Source organism: Rousettus aegyptiacus, unplaced genomic scaffold (assembly GCF_014176215.1).
Source record: "Rousettus aegyptiacus isolate mRouAeg1 unplaced genomic scaffold, mRouAeg1.p scaffold_m13_p_11, whole genome shotgun sequence".
In the NCBI taxonomy this organism is placed as follows: domain Eukaryota; kingdom Metazoa; phylum Chordata; class Mammalia; order Chiroptera; family Pteropodidae; genus Rousettus; species Rousettus aegyptiacus.
The window spans coordinates 32,335,384-32,354,013 of NW_023416286.1; the positions used below are offsets into that span (position 1 = coordinate 32,335,384).

General features: G+C 31.6%; 1 pseudogene; it reads right to left on the reverse strand.

The window, feature by feature from the left end:
* Positions 1-14,425: 14,425 nt before the first annotated feature.
* On the reverse strand, positions 14,426-14,544 carry LOC118609809 (annotated as a pseudogene).
* Positions 14,545-18,630: the final 4,086 nt, after the last annotated feature.

Sequence of the window (18,630 nt, forward strand, 5' to 3'; positions counted from 1 at the left end):
GTTAATACCCAGTAGAGGGATTGCTGGATCATATGGTAGATCGATTCTTAGTTTGTTGAGGAAACGCCATACTGTTTTCCGTAGTGGCTGTATCAATTTGCAGTCTTACCATCAGTATATGAGGGTTCCTATTTCTCCACATCCTCTCCAACATTTGTTAATACTTGTCTTGTTCATTATAGCTATTCTAACAGGTGTGAGATGGGATCAAATTGGCGAACTGCACTGATTTTGTAAGGAACATTGAGGGGAAATATAGTTTGTATTATTTTCAGTTATTTAGTAGCAGCTTGAGATCAGTATACTGATGGTTAGTAATTGAATAGAAGATTCAAAAACATATTACCCAAATATCACATTTTCCATTTTAATTAAATTATATTTGCAGACACGGCAGGTATAGCAACCAAAATTAAATTAAATTGTCCTATATATACATTTTTAAAATTATTTTGGTTTTGATCTCTCATGGTGAAAGTTAACTCTGTCTACAATGGGATATTTATACATATATGAATATACTGTTTTTCATCATTTCTTCCCCCTTTCTCTATCTCGAATAAATTATATCCTAACAAAAGCGAAGTAGAAGTTGCTGAATGAATGCCATGACTGAAACTCAGTCTCTCCTTTAGAAAGCGTTTCCCAGAATATGGTACTGGGATCGTTTGCACTGAAATCATGTGAAGAATTTATTATTTCAGACATCTTGACCAGATCACAAATTTGAATCATAATCTCTGGGTATGGAATCCAAGTATTCATATTTTCAGCAAAGTACTAGGTAAAACTCTACAACCAATACTGTAAAGTATCAATTTAATATCAAGCAACGTATCTTCAATACTTTCTTTGTTACCTAGAGAAGGTAAAAAAGTTATAAAGAAGCTAGAGAGGTAAATAGAAATAAGTTGATGCTCTTACTTAGCAGAGCAAGAAATGGAAGCCTGGGAATTCTTGTTTTTCATTTATACAACATTCATGTTGAAATTGCATAAATAAGTAATGCTTATGTGAGAAAGACATTGTTAGGAGAATTCAGACCATAAAAAGAACAGGCTTAGTGAAATCAAAATAGAACTTTGGTGGTTTACTTCATCACTCTGAGCCCATTTTCTCATCATTAAAAGAGAGATAAGGAGTGGTATCTGCTTCACAAAGCTGTTGAGAAGAGAGATGATATGATATGACATACATTTTCTCTTCTCTCTCTCTTTCTCTCTCTCTCTCTCTCTCTCTCTCTCTCTCTCTCTCTCTCTCTCTCCTTCTCTTGTTATATATTCTACAATATATGTGTATGTGTGTGCATGTATATTAATATTTTGTAAGTTAATTGCAGTAGTAAAGCGGTAATGACCAAACTTTTTCTGGAAGTAAAATAAGTGTTTTTAGGAAAATTTATTGAAAAAAGCAATCAGTTTTTTTTTTCCTTTAGCAAATGTAATATTTAAAAATCAGCATTATGTATTTCTTAAATTTAAGAAAATAAATTACTGGCATCCACAGCAGTATCTGATTTTGCTATTGAACTTTAAAACATTAAAATTTTTGATAAGCGGTTGTTTTGGCTTTTTTCACTGACATTTTATGCTATTCATCGTTAAAAGTGTTTTGTCACGTTGTATCCCTTAATATGTTTTTTCTTCAAACAAGATGTTTCAATGTTAAAATGAGACAAAGAACATCATTATTACACACAAAATATTTCTCAATCAACTTAAATTGGAAACTCTGTTTTCTATCTTATTGTTCTTTCTTGGTAGCAGATAGAAGAGGAAATGAGTATGAAGAAACACCTACTCCTCTTGCTTCCTCACTGTTTTTCTCTTTCTTTTGTCTTCTTGACTAAGACAATTCACATATGCAAATATACTCCAAAATAGGCTTATATTGTTTTTCTTTATCTGTCTGATATGGCCAGCAGGATGCCAGATTATATAGTTAATAAAAGGTGGTTGGGAACTTTTATGCAACTTTAATTGAATCTGGCATATAAAATTAGTAAATTTACAGAAATGAATTATTGGATTACACAAGGAAACCTTGAAGTTACCATTAAATGTTAGATCTATCTAATTCTCATTCTTGGAGACTCATCTCTTTTTTAAAGCAGGTACATTTATAGTGTCGAACTAACCACTGAACAAAATTAAAATGCCACCAATTCTTGTGATGAGATGGAGAGCTTGTTAAATTAAGGGACATTGTTGATGTATTGTTATCAGCAGTGTATGAGTGAATGTTTAATTTCAAAAGGGAAATTTTAGACCAGAAACATTTTTCTTTAGAAATAGATGTTATTTTATAGATACATTGTATGTTTGTAAAAATATATGTACATGCTTATACTATTTCTATGTAATATACATTTACACAATAAAAGCATTTCTGGTTAAATGTGTGTCAACGAAAATTCCAGTAATCCCTTCTGGGAAGCAAGAGAGTTTTACTTACATTTACTTTGCAAACTAGGGAGACATAGTTTTAGGCATAAACTGAAAGTATTTTTGGAAGAGGGAGAGGTAGGGCGAGTTTATTAAAAGGCAAAAACAGAGAGCTCACCTTCAAGGGAATTAGTTGGGGCAAGTAGCAATACTACAAGCATATGTAAACAAGAGGGGATTATTTTGTCGACTCAGAGTCAGCAGGTAGAATCATGAGATATGGCCAACAGTTGGAGTCAAAAGACATAGTCAGTAGGGTTTGTAAAAAGATACAGTGGGGGATGGGTCACAAGATGTGAATGAGCACCTCAGTTTCCCTTGGAGACTGTCTGCAAAATTAACTGGCAAAACGAGTTCTATGGTTAACAAGACAATGCAAGGAGTACAGTTCATTAAGAAGACAGAGTCAGAGTTCAAACTGCAAAACTGCTTAGTCACTCAAGGGGGGCAAGAAATCATAATGCAGAAAGGTCTAGATATTTGGTCACAAAATTATATTAGAATGTTCATATAGTTGATATATTTATATATTATAGCATGTATTATACTTATATAATATACATTTATATAAGGCATTTATGTTTAAATGTAGTTGATTCGTAAACATTGAGAGATGGTATTTGAGAGGCCCAATAAATAATTATGTTTTATTCCATGCTCCAGTAGATGCTGCATTGAGAGATGAATGCAGGAGTCAGGCAGATGTAAATTAATAATTACAGCCTAGACTTGTACACTTGTTTTATTATAGTACTTTGAATTTACCTTACACAGGCCTCATGGCCACAGGCAGTATGGATGTAGGACAGGGAAAATTCCCCGAGGGGTGCAGCTCAAGCCCTGTACTAAGAAACAAAAGGGTAGTTTGCTGAGTTCCAGAAAGAATTCAAGCACTGTCAGTGCCAAGGTGATCAAGAAGGGAAGGTGAGAAGGGTGTCGATGGTGAGATGCCCAGTTGAAAGAATGCATGAGGAACCAATATGGGACTGAAACAGCAGGCACCAACTTTACTGTGGGGAGCGCGTTTCTGTTGCAGGGAGTGCAGTTCTATTGTGGTGAGCGAGCTTCTGCTTCTGCTCTTCTGTTCCGCAGGGGACCGAATGGGCTTTATATATGTCAGAGAACAACAGTGGCATTCTGCCACACGTGTGATTTAATAAGCGGAATCATACCTACATAAGTTAAGTGCAGGAACCCTACTACATTAATGTAATATTCTCAATCCAGAGTCTTATCCCTAGCTACAAGCCTGTTCGCAGCCAGACCTGGGACCCTCAAGTATACGCCAAAGTTAGAGTCAAAAAGAAAGTTTATCAGAGAAGGGAAAAACCAAAGGCAAGAGAAAGCAAAGCCAAAAAGTCCGAGACAAGAAAAAAAGGGCCTGAGTGTCAGAAAATCCAGTTTATATATCATGCTTAGTTTCTGTGAATTACAATTTCTAAGACTATGTTTATCCATTTTCCTTTGATATGGACATACAGTGAGAAAAGACAAGTATGTAGCGAGAAAAAGTAAGACTATGTTGGGTGAAAGGCCTACTGACAATTTCCAGCCTTTAATCCAGAGGTTCCTCACGATTTTAGCCATAGGGAATGATAATTTTATTTTGTGTAGGCTGCCACTTTATGCTGCTGTTTTCCCTTCACGGTGTAGGAAAATGATTTGTTAGCAATCCCAGCAGAAATTTCCCTTTGTACTGCACATTTCTTTGTGGTCTAGATGTAAGCTGGTCAGCATATTGCAGTCTCTGGCTATAGCTTGATTTGACATTTTAGTTCTCTTGTCTCCTCTACGCATCACTATGAAGATAATGAATAACTGCAGCTTACTACCAAGGACCCTGCCTACCCACATGTACTTATAGGAGAGAAGAGCATACTGTGTTCAGTTACAAGATACCCGAAAAGGAAGAAGATGGAGCTTAATTAAACATGCTAGATACTTCAGCCAAACTTACTAACCATATATGTCACTGCTTTCACCAGAGGCTGAGATAAGAGATCAAGACTATTGCACAAGTGGACTTTCCATTATAATTGCCGTCATCATCATCATTACCATTATTACATAATGACTCGTTATATTTATTCTATATTAACATTGTACAAAAGACAACAGGTAAATAGGTGAAAAGATGCTCTCAACCAAGAACATTCATTCCTTTCCACTATATCCTGTTGCACTTAGCCCATGTCCAACAGTTTTTGCCTAAAAAATTAAATTTAATTTTTTAAATGATAACAAGCAATTATTTCTTCAAATACTTTTGATTAAATGAAAATACTTGTGATTACTTCATAATCGCTAGTGGCTGTTCCCTCTCAAACTCTACTTACATTCGCTTTGTTCTCCTTCCTCATTTTCTTGCTGTTTTCTTTGTCTAGATTTCATTAGCTTACACTCCCTAAGGATATAGACCGAATCCTCTGTGTCTTTTGTTCTTCCTAATAGTGACAAGTACGACAGTCAATATTTGTTAAGTTAATGTTAAGTAAGGAAATGTCTCCTAGTGGATTCTCAGGAGCACATAGGTAATTTTTAAGAGAGTATGGGCCTTTCTCTCCTCCATTGTTTCTCAGTGACCATGTAATTGTTGTCCTGTAAGAACGATGTAATACCCTTTATTATTATTATTATTATTATTATTATTATTATTATTATTAGTGTGAGTCACCTGGCCTCTGCAAAGAGGTGCAGATCAATTTTCAGCTTGGTCATTTTAATCAATACCATAAACCTTATAAGGAGAACTACCTATTGTTACTGAGAGTAGACAACACCCCAAGAATGTTCAATAGCCTCTAAGGGACAAATGAAACTAAGCCCAAGTCACAACTTGCACAGAAACATGCTCCTTATAAAGCAGTGTAATTTTTATATGTTGGTGTGTGTGTTTGTATGTCTAAATATTCAACAAATTTTGATAAGCTTTCGACTGTATACTGAATTCTTATTAAACTCTAACATAGCTCAGCAAAAATATTTACTGAAATTTCAGAAAAATATATTTAAAATACCTTGTAAAGACATTATCCTGGGAGAAAATTGTAAGCAAATCAAATCATAATTAATTAACGTATTGAGCTTAGAAGGATAATGTGTGCTATAGGTGAACAGAGAATTTATGTTTTTTTCCAAAGTTGAACTATATTTTAGGAATGTAATTACTCTACAAATAAGAATTCAGTATACAATCACAACAACAGAGGGAGAAAAAGAAGAATAAAATGTACTTATCCTACACTATAACAAGCTTACCAAGGCTTTAAATGAATATATATTTATAAAATTGCCTCTGACAATTCACACAATCTGATTATGTGGCAGGATGCTCTGACAAAAGATTTGATTACACGGTGCATTGAGCTGTGGCTAGTAAATAATAACTTTCCCTGGTCATGCTTCTACTTGTTATTGTTGGGAAAGAGGAAGAATATTGAGAATTAGTTTGTGTCATAAACAAATAAATTATTGATGCAGAACCTAAGATGACATGACATTTATGTTATGCCACTGAATTTTATGAATGGATAATAAATTTTTCTAAAGTGGATGTTAATTTTGATTAGGCCAACTGTGTTTATGGCAACTGGTCCATGTCACAGATATCCACCATCTGTGCTAAATGATTACATAGGTTTATAAAGATATTTACTGGGTAGAGCACAAAAATCATTAATCATGCTTTGGTGTGGCAGGAATTGCCTAAGACTGTATTCAAATCCTGCACAAGAGTTAAGTAATAATTTTAATATTAGAAGAAGAGTTTAAATTTGAAGGAGGAGAATTTCAGGAAAAGATGTAATATTAAGTTAGAAAAATAATAATCTTAATGTAATTATTAAAGAATCTATTTTGTTAACATTTCATTTTTGTTAAGAAATAGTTGTGCTTAGCACAAAAATATATGTTATGACAAACTCCACTGAACTCAGTTATAGATTTTATATAATAAATAAATGTGTGTATATATGTATATATGTGTATGTTTATAGACCTATATGAGTGTATGTGTTTGTATTTGATGATAAAAGGAAATGGAGATTCAAAAAATACATTTTTGTTTATAAATATGTTCCAAAGAATAAAAATCCTGCTGTAGCAAGCAAATGATCTCAGAAATGCAAAGTATTCACAATGGAAAAGTTGATATTAGTAAATGTAAATTATGCATGTAAAATTGAGATTTTATATATTATAAAACAATTGAGTAAAATTTAAATTTGTTTTTTTCAATTCATTCTTGACTTGAAGTTTTGAAGTATAAATATTTTATTTACAGGTAACAATGTCTTACGTAAAAATGGTGTTCAGTGATATTATTTGATTTCAACTATGAAATAAATAAATTCAAGATTTGGACCTTAGATTAAAGTAATAATTTATGCGATTTTATAATAAAGATTAATATAATTTCTGTCATTATTGTATGGCTTTTAGGGCTCTTGTTGCATAGACAGATTGCGGTAGAAATGCTAGATTAGCCAGCAGATTCAGTCACATTCTAGTCTGTCATCTGGAACTGCATTCATGATATAAACTACATTTTCTAGAGCAACTTGCAGCTAGGATTATTTTATTTTCAACTTATTTTATTTCTCTGGCTGTTTTCTAATTGTCATACTTCAGGGGCCTGACTGATAGGCGCTATTAATAATTCTATTTTCTTTTGTTAATTATAAATACTTTAAATATTTAACTTTTTATTGAGATATAATTGACATTAGAACATTATGTTAATTTGTTATACAACATAAGGATTTAATATTTGTGTATATGATGAAATTATCACAATATATCTAGTTAACATTTATAGACATATTTATAAACAGAATTTTTTCTTATGATGAGAACTTTTAAGATCTACTCTTTTAGCAACTTTCAAATATGAAATACTGTATTATTAAATATTGTTGCCATGCTCTGCATTACATCACCATGACCACCACCATGACCTATTTATTTTATAAGTTGAAGTTTGTACCTTTGACTCCCTGCACCCATTTAGCCAGTCAGCGCTCCACCTACAGCAACCACCAATCTGTTCTCTGACTATATGAGTTTGATTTATTTATTTTTTTAGATCCACATATAAGTAAGATCATAAAGTATTTTTCTTTCTGTGTCTGAATTATTTAATTCAGTATATTGCCTTCCAGGCCTACCCGTGTGGCTGAATGATATCTGATTGTGTGTGTATCATATTTTCTTTTCCATTCATCCATTGATGGACAGTTGTTTCCATAACTTGGTTATTGTAAATAATGCTGCAATGAGCATGAGGGTGCGTATATCTTTTTTTAGTTAGTGTTTTAGTTTTCTTTGGATAAATACTCAGAAGTGGGATTGATATGTCGTGTGGTAGAGGTATTTTTAATTCTTTAAGGGACCTCCATACCGTTTTCCACAGTGGCCATGCCAGGTGACATTTCCAGCAACATGCACGAGGGTTACCTTTTCTTTACTTACTAGCCAACATTTTCATTTCTTATTTTTTAAGTCATTTTAGCAAATATGAGGTAATTTCTCATCGTGGTATTGACTTGCCTATCCCTGATAATAATGTAGAGCTTTTTTTCATATACCTATCGGCCATCTGTATTCCTTCTATAGAAAATATCTATTTAGAGTCTCTGCCCATTTTTAATTGGATTGTTATTTGTTTGCTATTTATTTGTGTGAGTTCATTATATATTTTGGATATAAACCTCTCATCATATATATGATTCACAAATATTTCCTGCTATTCAGTAGGTTGCCTTTTTCATTTTGTTGATGCTTTTCTTTGCTGTAAAGAAGTATATTAGTTTGATATAGTTCTATTTGTTTATTTGTGCTTTTGGTGTCAAATCAAAAAAAAAAAATTGCCAAGACTGATGTCAAGGGACTTACTATATATGTTTTCTTCTGGGAGTTTTAAAACATCAGATCTTAAATTCAAGTCTTTAATCCATTTTGAGTTAATTTATCTGTATGGTGAAAGACAGTTTCTTCCTTTTGCTTGTGGTTGTTCAGTTTTTCCAACATCATTTGAAGAGGCTGCCCTTTTACTATTGTATATTCTTGACTCTTTTCTTGTAAATTAATTGGGATTATTTCTGGGTCTCTATTCTGTTCCATTGATCTATGTGTCTGTTTTTATGTCAATACCATACTGTTTGATTGCTATAGCTTCATAATATAGTTTAATATCAGGGAGAATTATACCTCCAGTATTGTTCTTCATTCTCAAGATTGCATTGGCTACTTAGAGTTGTTTGTGGCTCTATAGACATTTTTGGATTATTTGTTTTATTTCTGTGAAAAATAGTATTGGAATTTTTATAAGGATTTCATTAAATTTACATATTTATTTCGAGTGGTATGAACTTCTTAACAATATCAACTGTTCCAATCCATGACCACAGAATATCTTTCCATTTCTTTGTTTCTTGTTTAATTTCTTTCATCAATATTCTATACTTTTCAATGTACAGGTCTTTCCCTCCTTGGTTAAATTTATTTCTAGGTATTTTATTATTTTTAATGCAATTATAAATGGGATTGGTTCCTCCATTTATTTTTCTAATAGTTTATTACTAGTGTATTTGTTAAACAGATTTCTGCATATTTATTTTATATCTTCCAACTTTATTGAATTCATTTATTAGCTCTAATAGTTTTTTTATGGAGTCTTTAGGGTTTTCTATAAATAATTTTATTCAATCTTCAAACAGTGGGAGTTTTACTTCCCTTTCAATTTGGATGCTTTTTATTTTTATTTTTATTATTATTATTATTATTTTGCCTAATATCTATGGCTAGGACTTCTAAGACAAACATATCTCGGAGATATTGTGTGTTTATTTACAGACCACAACGATAAAGCAGATATTGCAATAAACTAAGTAAGAGTGTTTTCTGATTCATAGTGCACGTAAAAGTTATGTTTACACTATATTACTGTTGTTTATAATAGCATTATTTCTTTAAAAAACTATGTATCTTAAATAAAAAATATTGTGTTGCTAAAAAGTGCTGTCACCTATACCTTTAGCAAGTCATAATCTTTTTGCTGCTTTTTGATCCTGCCTTGATGTTGATGAAAACATAGTATCTGCAAAGTGCAATAAAGTGAAGCACAATAAAATGAAGGATATCTTTACTATCTTGAATAAAAGTGGCAAGAGTGAGCATCCTTTTCTTGTTTCTGATTTTAGAGGAAAGGCTTTCAACTTTTCACTATTGAGTATGATGTTGTGGATTTGTCCTATATTGCTTTAATCTTGAGATGTGTTCTTGCTCTACCCACTTTGTTTAGAATTTTTATCATAAACAGATATTGAATTTATCAGTTTTTTCTGCATCTGTTGAGATAATAATATAATTTTGTTTTATTTTATTATTAGTTTTAAGTATACAATACATTGGTTAGACATTTATATAGTTTATAAAATGATAATATAATTTTTATCCTCCATTTTGTTAGTTGTATATTGATTGATTGATTGATCGATTAATTTATTTGTGGATATTGAACCATTTTTCCATACTTGGACTAACTCTTACTTGATCATAGTATAGGATCTTAAGTATTGTTGAATTTGATTTGCTAATATTTTGTTTAGGATTTTTGCATCTATGTTCATCAAGGATAGTGGCCTATAATTCTCTTGTGGCTTCCTTGTCTGTTTTGCTAATAGGGTAATGCTGGACTCATGAGTTTGCAGGTGTTCCCACCTCTTCTATTTTTTGGAAGAGTTGGAGAAGGGTTGGTATTAATTCTTCTTTGAATGTTTGGTAGAATACACCAATGAAGCCATTTGAGTCTGGATTTTTGTTTATTGAGAGGTTTTTGATTACTAATTCAGCTTCCTTACTAGTAATTAGTCTGTTCAAGTTTCTATTTCATCATGATTTAGTCTGAGAAGATAGTATGTTTCCAGGAATTCATCCATTTCTTCTAGGTTGTCCAACTTGTTTTAATATAATTGTTCATAATAATCTCTTATGATTCTTTGTAATTCTGTGATATCAATTGTAAAATCTCTTTTATTTCTGATTTTATTTGAGTCCCTTTTATGTGTGAGTCTAGCTAAAGTTTTGCCGGTTTTGTTTATTTATTTTAAATATATTTTATTCTATTCCCTAGAACAACTTATAGCTCTGATTTTTAATGTACCGACTCAATCACATTTCTATCTGGTAGCTAATGCATAATTCTAAGCCATGTGGTCCCAAATTGAAGACAAGTTATTGTGTTCCCGAAGCCATAATTTGAGAACATTATTATTTTTTTATCCCCAGAGTATGGATAATGTCATGTAGGCATGTATCCAGCAGCTGACACACGGCTTTCTGAATATAGTGGAGGTAGTAGTTCTCTTGATTCACAAATTCTGTAGTGCTGTACAGGACACCATTTATCCAGACCAGAACTAGAGCCTACTCCTGTAGCCTTCTCAACAATTTTCTAAGCACCTAATTCTTATGTTTAGTCAGTTCATACTTGAAATTCTTAACATTTCTGTTATCTACATGAAAACTTAGTTGTTACACAAAATAAGTTTCCTGATAAATCCTTATGTGATTTCTTATTAATTTTATTATGTTATGTTGCCTAATTGAGTAGACTGGGATTTTGAAAGAATTATTAAAATATAAATATAAGCTACGGTGCTCATTTTGGAAGTTTTGATTAATTATGATAATAATACATTTAACTTTTAACCAATACATTATTTGTTCAATCTGGGTTGCATGACAGACACTGAGATAGATGCTGCTGGGGATTTAACAGTAAATTAGACAGTTTCTATTCCCTAAAATGTTACTGTGTTTTAGGGGAAAAGGATTGATAAAAAAATTAATATACGGTTCAATAATGGAACAGTGAAAATCACATATGAGGTAAAAAAAAAAAGCATGTTTTTAATTGACATATCAGGTAGATATATCTATAGAATAAAGACTAGCAGGAGTTAGTGCATTTTTGTAAACCTAAAGTTCTATTCTATTAAGTCATAGTATATTATACATTTTAACTATTTTCTCTGACTTTTACACTACTGGAATAATTGTTTAAATAAAGCCTAAATGAAGGTGCAGACATTATCACTATTGTTTCTCACAAAATATTTTTTATACCTATTCTAAAAACAATCACATTTTGGAGATATTTGACATTACAAAATAATACACTCACACAAAGTATATGTGTATGTGTCTCATAGGTGTCTCGAACTTTTCAAACGGTTCAATATTCTGTTACATACACATGCACATATGCAAGCAAGCGCACCTAGTGCGTGCATGTATGCACATACACAGTATTTGTCAACTATATAGTTTCAACTTCAATGTAATTTTAGTCATATTGCTGAATGTTCAATAAATAGAGAAGTCTAAGAATAGAGAACTATGAAAATTTCTTGTAGTAATAGAAAAAAACATGTTACACTTTAAAATTGTCATAATTATTGAGACAGGGTATCATTTCACAAGATTTATATGCAAACTATTAATTTTTAAATTATTTACATATTATTTGACTTTTATATCACCAGAATATGAAAACTAGAAACTACATCAAGAGTTTTCAAAGGGAAATAACTAACAAATAAGCATTCATACAACAGAATATTACACAGTTCTTAAATATAACATTATGGAAGAACAGTTAATATACAATATGTTTATAACAGGAATACTATGTACATAAGTAAATATTATATAAAATCAATTTCATAAAACATTAACTCAAATTTTTTACTAATGCAGTTATATTCAGTTTTTACTCTTACTTCCATGTATTTTTAAAACTAAATGATATAATGTTATAAAAACAAAGTGGAATTCTGGAAATTGTTCTAAATTCATTAATTTTAGTACAAGGTTCATCTCTTTCATTGTATTTACTTACAATGAAAAACAAATAAGCAAATAAATACTACTGGTAAAATTTCCTTGTTCCACCTTTTACTTGATATGTCAAATCAAAATATATAAATAAGATTAAACACATTAATGTTGTTTATATATCACTTTTAGAGTAAACATATCATGGAAAGAATATATAAATTTTTTATATAAATTCTTCATATAAAGAATCCTTAACTAGTGGTGAATAAACTCAGTTCCAATATTACGTTCAGTTAGCCTTGAGCTTACAACTTCATATGAGTGGAAAAACATCAAATTCCATAAACATAAATTGAGGATAAAAATGTTAGTGTCTATTAATAAATAAATATAAGTATTTCTTAGAGAGACTTTCCGAAAGTTGGCTGACATTTGATCCTATGTTGTTCTTCCTTAAGAACTCTTCTTGTTCACAATAAAAGGTAAAAGAATATTATCAAATATTTAGTATCAGCTGAAGAGGCTCACAATGTTTTCTAAGTAATTTCCTCGTCAAATTAGGAAAAAAAAAGAATTAATACTATTTTGAGATAATAGAAGTATAGCTATATTTATATATAGTTATTTTATCTCCTAGTATGTTTTTGCATGTCTATAAATAAGTATATAAAATTAGAGTTACACTAAATTGTTAATTAATTATAGGAAAATAATTCATTCTTTGGAATGGGTGAACAAGGCTGTCATTCATGGCTTTCAGGATAAGCACTGAACAACCAGTCCTGCTCTACACAGCAGCCTTATAGATAGCAAAGAAATAACTGGGTATGTAGCATAACATGCACATATTTAAAAATCACCCAGATATTTTTGGCAATAAAAGGAACCAAATACATACCATTTTTGTTTAATCTTTTCAATATTTAAAGTATAAAATTCTGAGGTTATACTACCTTGTCATTGTTTTAATAATCCATTTCACTTTTGAATGCTCTGTGTAATTTGTAATTTTAAGCTTTGAAAATGAACTTCAGAAAAAAATTTTAATAGTGTGGTTTTAGAGATCATCAGTCTTTCTCCAGGAGATATATATATACTGGCTAGTAGTGTTTTAGTATGCTACATTTTCTGTCTTTCTTTTAATATATGTACATAAACAAGTCATATATATATGTGTGTAAGTTTATATGCTATTTAAGTCCTTATCTAGTAAGACAAAGAACTGGACATTTTGAAATAAGATATATCTTTTTTATGTTCAAAAAAGATACTGAACACAGAATAATATAAGTCCTAATGTGGGTAAATTGAGAAAAGTTTAAGAGTCAGCTAGAACAGTAAACGTTCTTTTCCCAAGAGTGATCCGCTAATGAAATTGTTCTAATATAGTCTTATATTTCCTTGATAGGATATACTATCCGTTAATAACCAATTGAAAATACTGGTATTAAAGCATTATAGATAAATCCAGATGAGGGACATTTTTTTTCCACTTGTTGCATTATTGTATTTTTTAAGCTTGGTTGTTCTTTCTGTAACTTGTCCTTGGTCTCTATGTGCCACTTTACTTTACTTCTTTACTTTACTTTACTTTTTACTTTACATATACAATAAAAATCATTTCGATACCTAAAAATGAATGCTCGGACAGCATATAACTTAAGAAACCAAAGGAAGTCACATATATTATAATATAAATAGTATAATAAACTATATCAACTAAACCTCAGTAATTTTTTCCACTGAGTACACATAAAACAACTCCTTCATTATAACATTCTTGAGCAAAAAGAAGAAAATCAAATAATTGTTCAGAAATATTATTTCAAAATACTATTTGAGTTATATGGAAGATACAAGTCTGATTACCTTTTGAAATCTATTATTATTATTATTAAGAAAAGGAGAAACCTGTATAGCGATTACATAGCAAGACAGCTATAGGGTATTTACATATAACATGACTACTACTCTCACCTAGAAAAGTCTCTAGCACATATGTAAAATTTCAGCTTTGATCTCTATTATGTTGAAATTATTTTATTCAATAGAAATTACTTCTTAAATAAATAAATAATTTAATAAATAAATAAATTCTTCCTAAATATATATATATATATATATATTTTTTTTTTCTTTAATCACCACAGCACCTGGTATTCTTAGGTATTCTCCCATCCAAGTACTCACCGGGCCCAACCCTGCTTAGCTTCCAAGATCAGATGAGATCAAACATGTTCAGGGTGGCATGGCCATAGACAATAAAATAATAATTATTTTAAAGGAAATATTTTATACAAATATGTATCTTAAAATTAGAAATATATAAATAGTTGCAATAAATTTAATTTACATGTTTTCCAGCTAAAATTTGCATAGGAATTGATTAACTATTCTAATAATTTATAAATAACAGAATCAAAAACTAAATAATACCTAAATGTTATGTGAAATAATTATTATTGAATGCAAAATTTACTTTTATCCTTTGTTAAAGTAAGCAAATTATGTGATTTTCTTTATAAACAAAATAAGATTAATTTAGATAAGAGTTTCATATGAGTTGGAAAACTGCTATTTTCAAATATAATTTTGCCTTTTATCTCAAAACAAAAACCAGACTGCAACTAATTGAAGACTACAAAACAAAACAAAACAAAACAAAACAAAAAACACTGAATGACTAGTTTTCCTATGTTGAAATTGTAAATAAAGTCCAGAGGAAATACTTTTTTAAGAACTTTAAAGAGTTCATTCAGATAATGATTTCCAAACCAGAAAACATAGCACTTGGTATGAACCAAGAATACATTCCAAAATGGAAGGGATAGGTCAGGGTGTATCAAGGCAAAAGTTTCAAGGGCCTATTGATCAAAAAGATGGGTTACTCAGGAAAACAAAACTATAAACTAATGTCATTTTTTTTTTCTAATTGGTGGGGGCAACTGGACTGTCAGTGGTAGCCTGACTCAGTGTTTAAGCAAGAGGGGCTATGAGGTGAGAACAATGGGTAATATATTTATCGAGTCGTCATTTCAGCACAGGCCTGTAGAACAAAAAGGCTGTCTTCGACCACACAGAGTAGAGGGAGTATTATTTAACAAGGATGCAAGACATGTAATTGATCAAATAGTACAATGGCCATGGGGGTTGCTGGCTCTGCAGGCGGTTCTGGAGCCCAAAAGGGCAAAGTTATGCCCTGCAAGCAGCTTCAGCACTCAAGTTGTAAAAATCCAATATTAGGCCACAAATTATAAAATTAAAGTTCTTATAAGTCCTTAAAATATATCCCAGGTATCTGACACTAACCTCTTCTATGCAAAACTTGGTTCTTCCCAGTATCGATTATGTAGCAAGGAACTGGTAAAATACTGCTACCCCTAAGCAGCATAGAGGTCATTGGAGGAAGTAAAAATTGAAAGCAAAAAAAGAGAGAACACAATAAAATATCAAGACTTCTGTTAACAGAGTAACTCCTGTGTATTATTCTAAGCTAGGGTTCTGAGAAATGAACAGATAATACCACAGGGTAGAAACTACTTTGGGAAATTCAAAAAGTGTATCTCAGGAAGGAGTTTGCAGGAAGAAAAGAGCATATGATGAAAAGCCTGGAGGAGTGTGAGAGCACAGCATTACAGGAAACTGAAAATCTTTTGGCAAGTGACCCTGTTAATGGGAGAAGGCAATATGAGTGATAATAATGGAAAAGTGAGCATAGGTCAGATCATGAAGATGTGCACCGTACTGAAGGGTTTTCTCCTTTTCTGGGAGAAATTGGGTTCCATTGAATACCTTTAAGCAGAGGAGTAGAGCATTTAGAACTATGGATGCTTTAGGGGTCCAGCAAGTTCTTAAATAAAGGATCAGATAGTATAAAATCTTGATTTTGCTTTCAGTACTGTTTCTGTTCACACTATTCAGTTCCAACATTGTAGCTCAAGTGCAGCCATAGAGAATATAAAAAAATAAATAAATAAATAAAACCTAAAGGCATGAAATTTATAAAAATGTCAGTGTTGAATCTGACCCACAGGCTATGGTCTGTCAGTCTCTAGTTTAGAAAAATTATACTGGCTAAATGAGAATGATGGCTACTAGTAGGGATACAGACCAGATAACTATAGGCTACAGCATAGGGCTTTGGGATGAAGAACTATATGCTGAATTTATTTAGGTTATAAAATACAAAGATGTCAGCAACAAATTAGATCCAAATATTGAGGGAGAGACTAAGAATGAGGTGACTCCCAAATAACTGGCATGGAAAAACAGTTGTATGGTGGTAATACTGTTTAATAAAAGGAGTGGACTCAGGATTGTAAGGATAGATAGAAGTCAAATTTGTGTACGTTAAGTCTTAGGGTGCCACTAGATATCCAAGGAAAGCTTTTAATTAAGCCGTTTTAAAATGTGTCTGTAGGGGAAAGGTCTAATCTGGGCTTTAGCATTTAAAAGCTACTTGAAGGCATAGAACTACATAAAATTACTCAGTGATAATATATAGTATGGAATGAGAATAAGCCTTAGAAAAAAATATCTTTAAAATGCCCATGTTAAAGTTATAGGTCTAGGAAATTGAGTATTCAAAGGAAATTTGGGAGAAATAACCAGAAAAATGTGGCTAGATAAACAATGGTACATCAAAGGTTAATGAGAGTCTAGCTTCCGGGATGTAGAAAGCTCAAAGGAGGTTTATTTCTACTTTTTCAACAACATAAAGCAAAACAAAGCCATAATTCATGTATTTATTCAAATCCATTGAAAGTACATTTTTTTAAAGACGATATAGCTAGTATATTAATGGAAGAAGGAGATAAGATGAGATCAGATAATATATCGATCTAACACAATAGAAGGCAGAAAGAGGAAAACATGAAACAAAGAACACATGAAAAAAATAGAAGACAGCTAGTGATTTGGTAAACATATCAGTGGGAATAATTTAACACACCAGTTAAAAGTAATTGCCAGATTGAATAAAATAACAAATTCAAATGTATGATGACTACAAGAAAATTACTTTAAGTGTAAAGAAAAATATTATCAAATTACATTTCTGACATATGACTTGAATTCAGATTTTATAAAGAACTCTTAAAATAATAAGAAAAGAAACAAACAAAAAGTGACTAAGAATGCAAAGCTCTTGGAACTCTCCTATTGTCCTGAAGGGAATAAGAAATGATAGAGCAGTTTTGAAAATCACTTGAGCAATTTCTTATCTACTCATCATGCTCCTCATATATGACCTACAATCTATCTATCTTATTGCTAGACATCAGACCTAGAGATAAAAATTATAATTACACAAAATTAATGTGAATATTCACACAAAATTTAGTTCAGATGTGGAAACAGATGACTCCACACACATACTTATACCAAGAGAGTAGAAAAGGCTTATTATTTACCTATTGGAAGTCTTTGGGGAGAGCAGGGTGGGCCTCTCATTGAGCTTTGAAAAGTCCTGTGACAGTAAGTTAAAAAACTAGCCTGAAGAATTTGTTGTGTGTGGGAGATGGGACTGGTTTGAGTTTCCTTCGTTTGAGGGCTGGTGCTGACCTGCTTTGGATCTCCTGCGGGTGCCACAGCAGAGTGGACTCTGGCTTTCTTACTCACTTGCCCAGATGAAGAAGAGGCACAAGAGGAAGAAGACGGGTGAGAGGTAACCCTTTCCCCATTTAGAAAAAAAAGTGCAGCTCGCTTTCAGTGATCATTTAACATCACATGTAGGAATGCTACATTTTCTAGGATTTGACATTTTCTTCAATTGAACTACAAAAAACAGAATACTATAAATAGAATGATGTCATTTTTTTCTAAAGACTGTCAATGTACTAGAGCAATGAAGAAATAATAATAAAAGCAAGTTATTTTATGGCAAACTTTGGGGTACATCTGTGAGTTAATCTCACAGTAATTGTTGCAGCTGCCAGCAAGTATTCTTGGGGCAAATAGGAAAAGGGGTAAGAGATGTCAGATGTTTGTTTCTCTCAGGACATGGATTAGAATTTCTGAAATAACTTCATTTGCATCTGAGTATTGTGGATATAAGTAAAAATATCATAGATAATGACAGTTTAGTTATGCTGTTTTGGAGTCAAATATATTCAATATGGATGGATGGATAGATAGATAGATAGATAGATAGATAGATAGATAGATAGATACATACATACATACATACATACATACATACACACACACATACATAGATACATAGATAAAATAAATGGATATGTGTGTATGTATGTGTAACTGTGCACATACATTATATGTACTCATCTTCCTATATCTATAAACTGAGAGTACCTAGAAGCAGCGACAGTCCAGTCGCAATGAATGG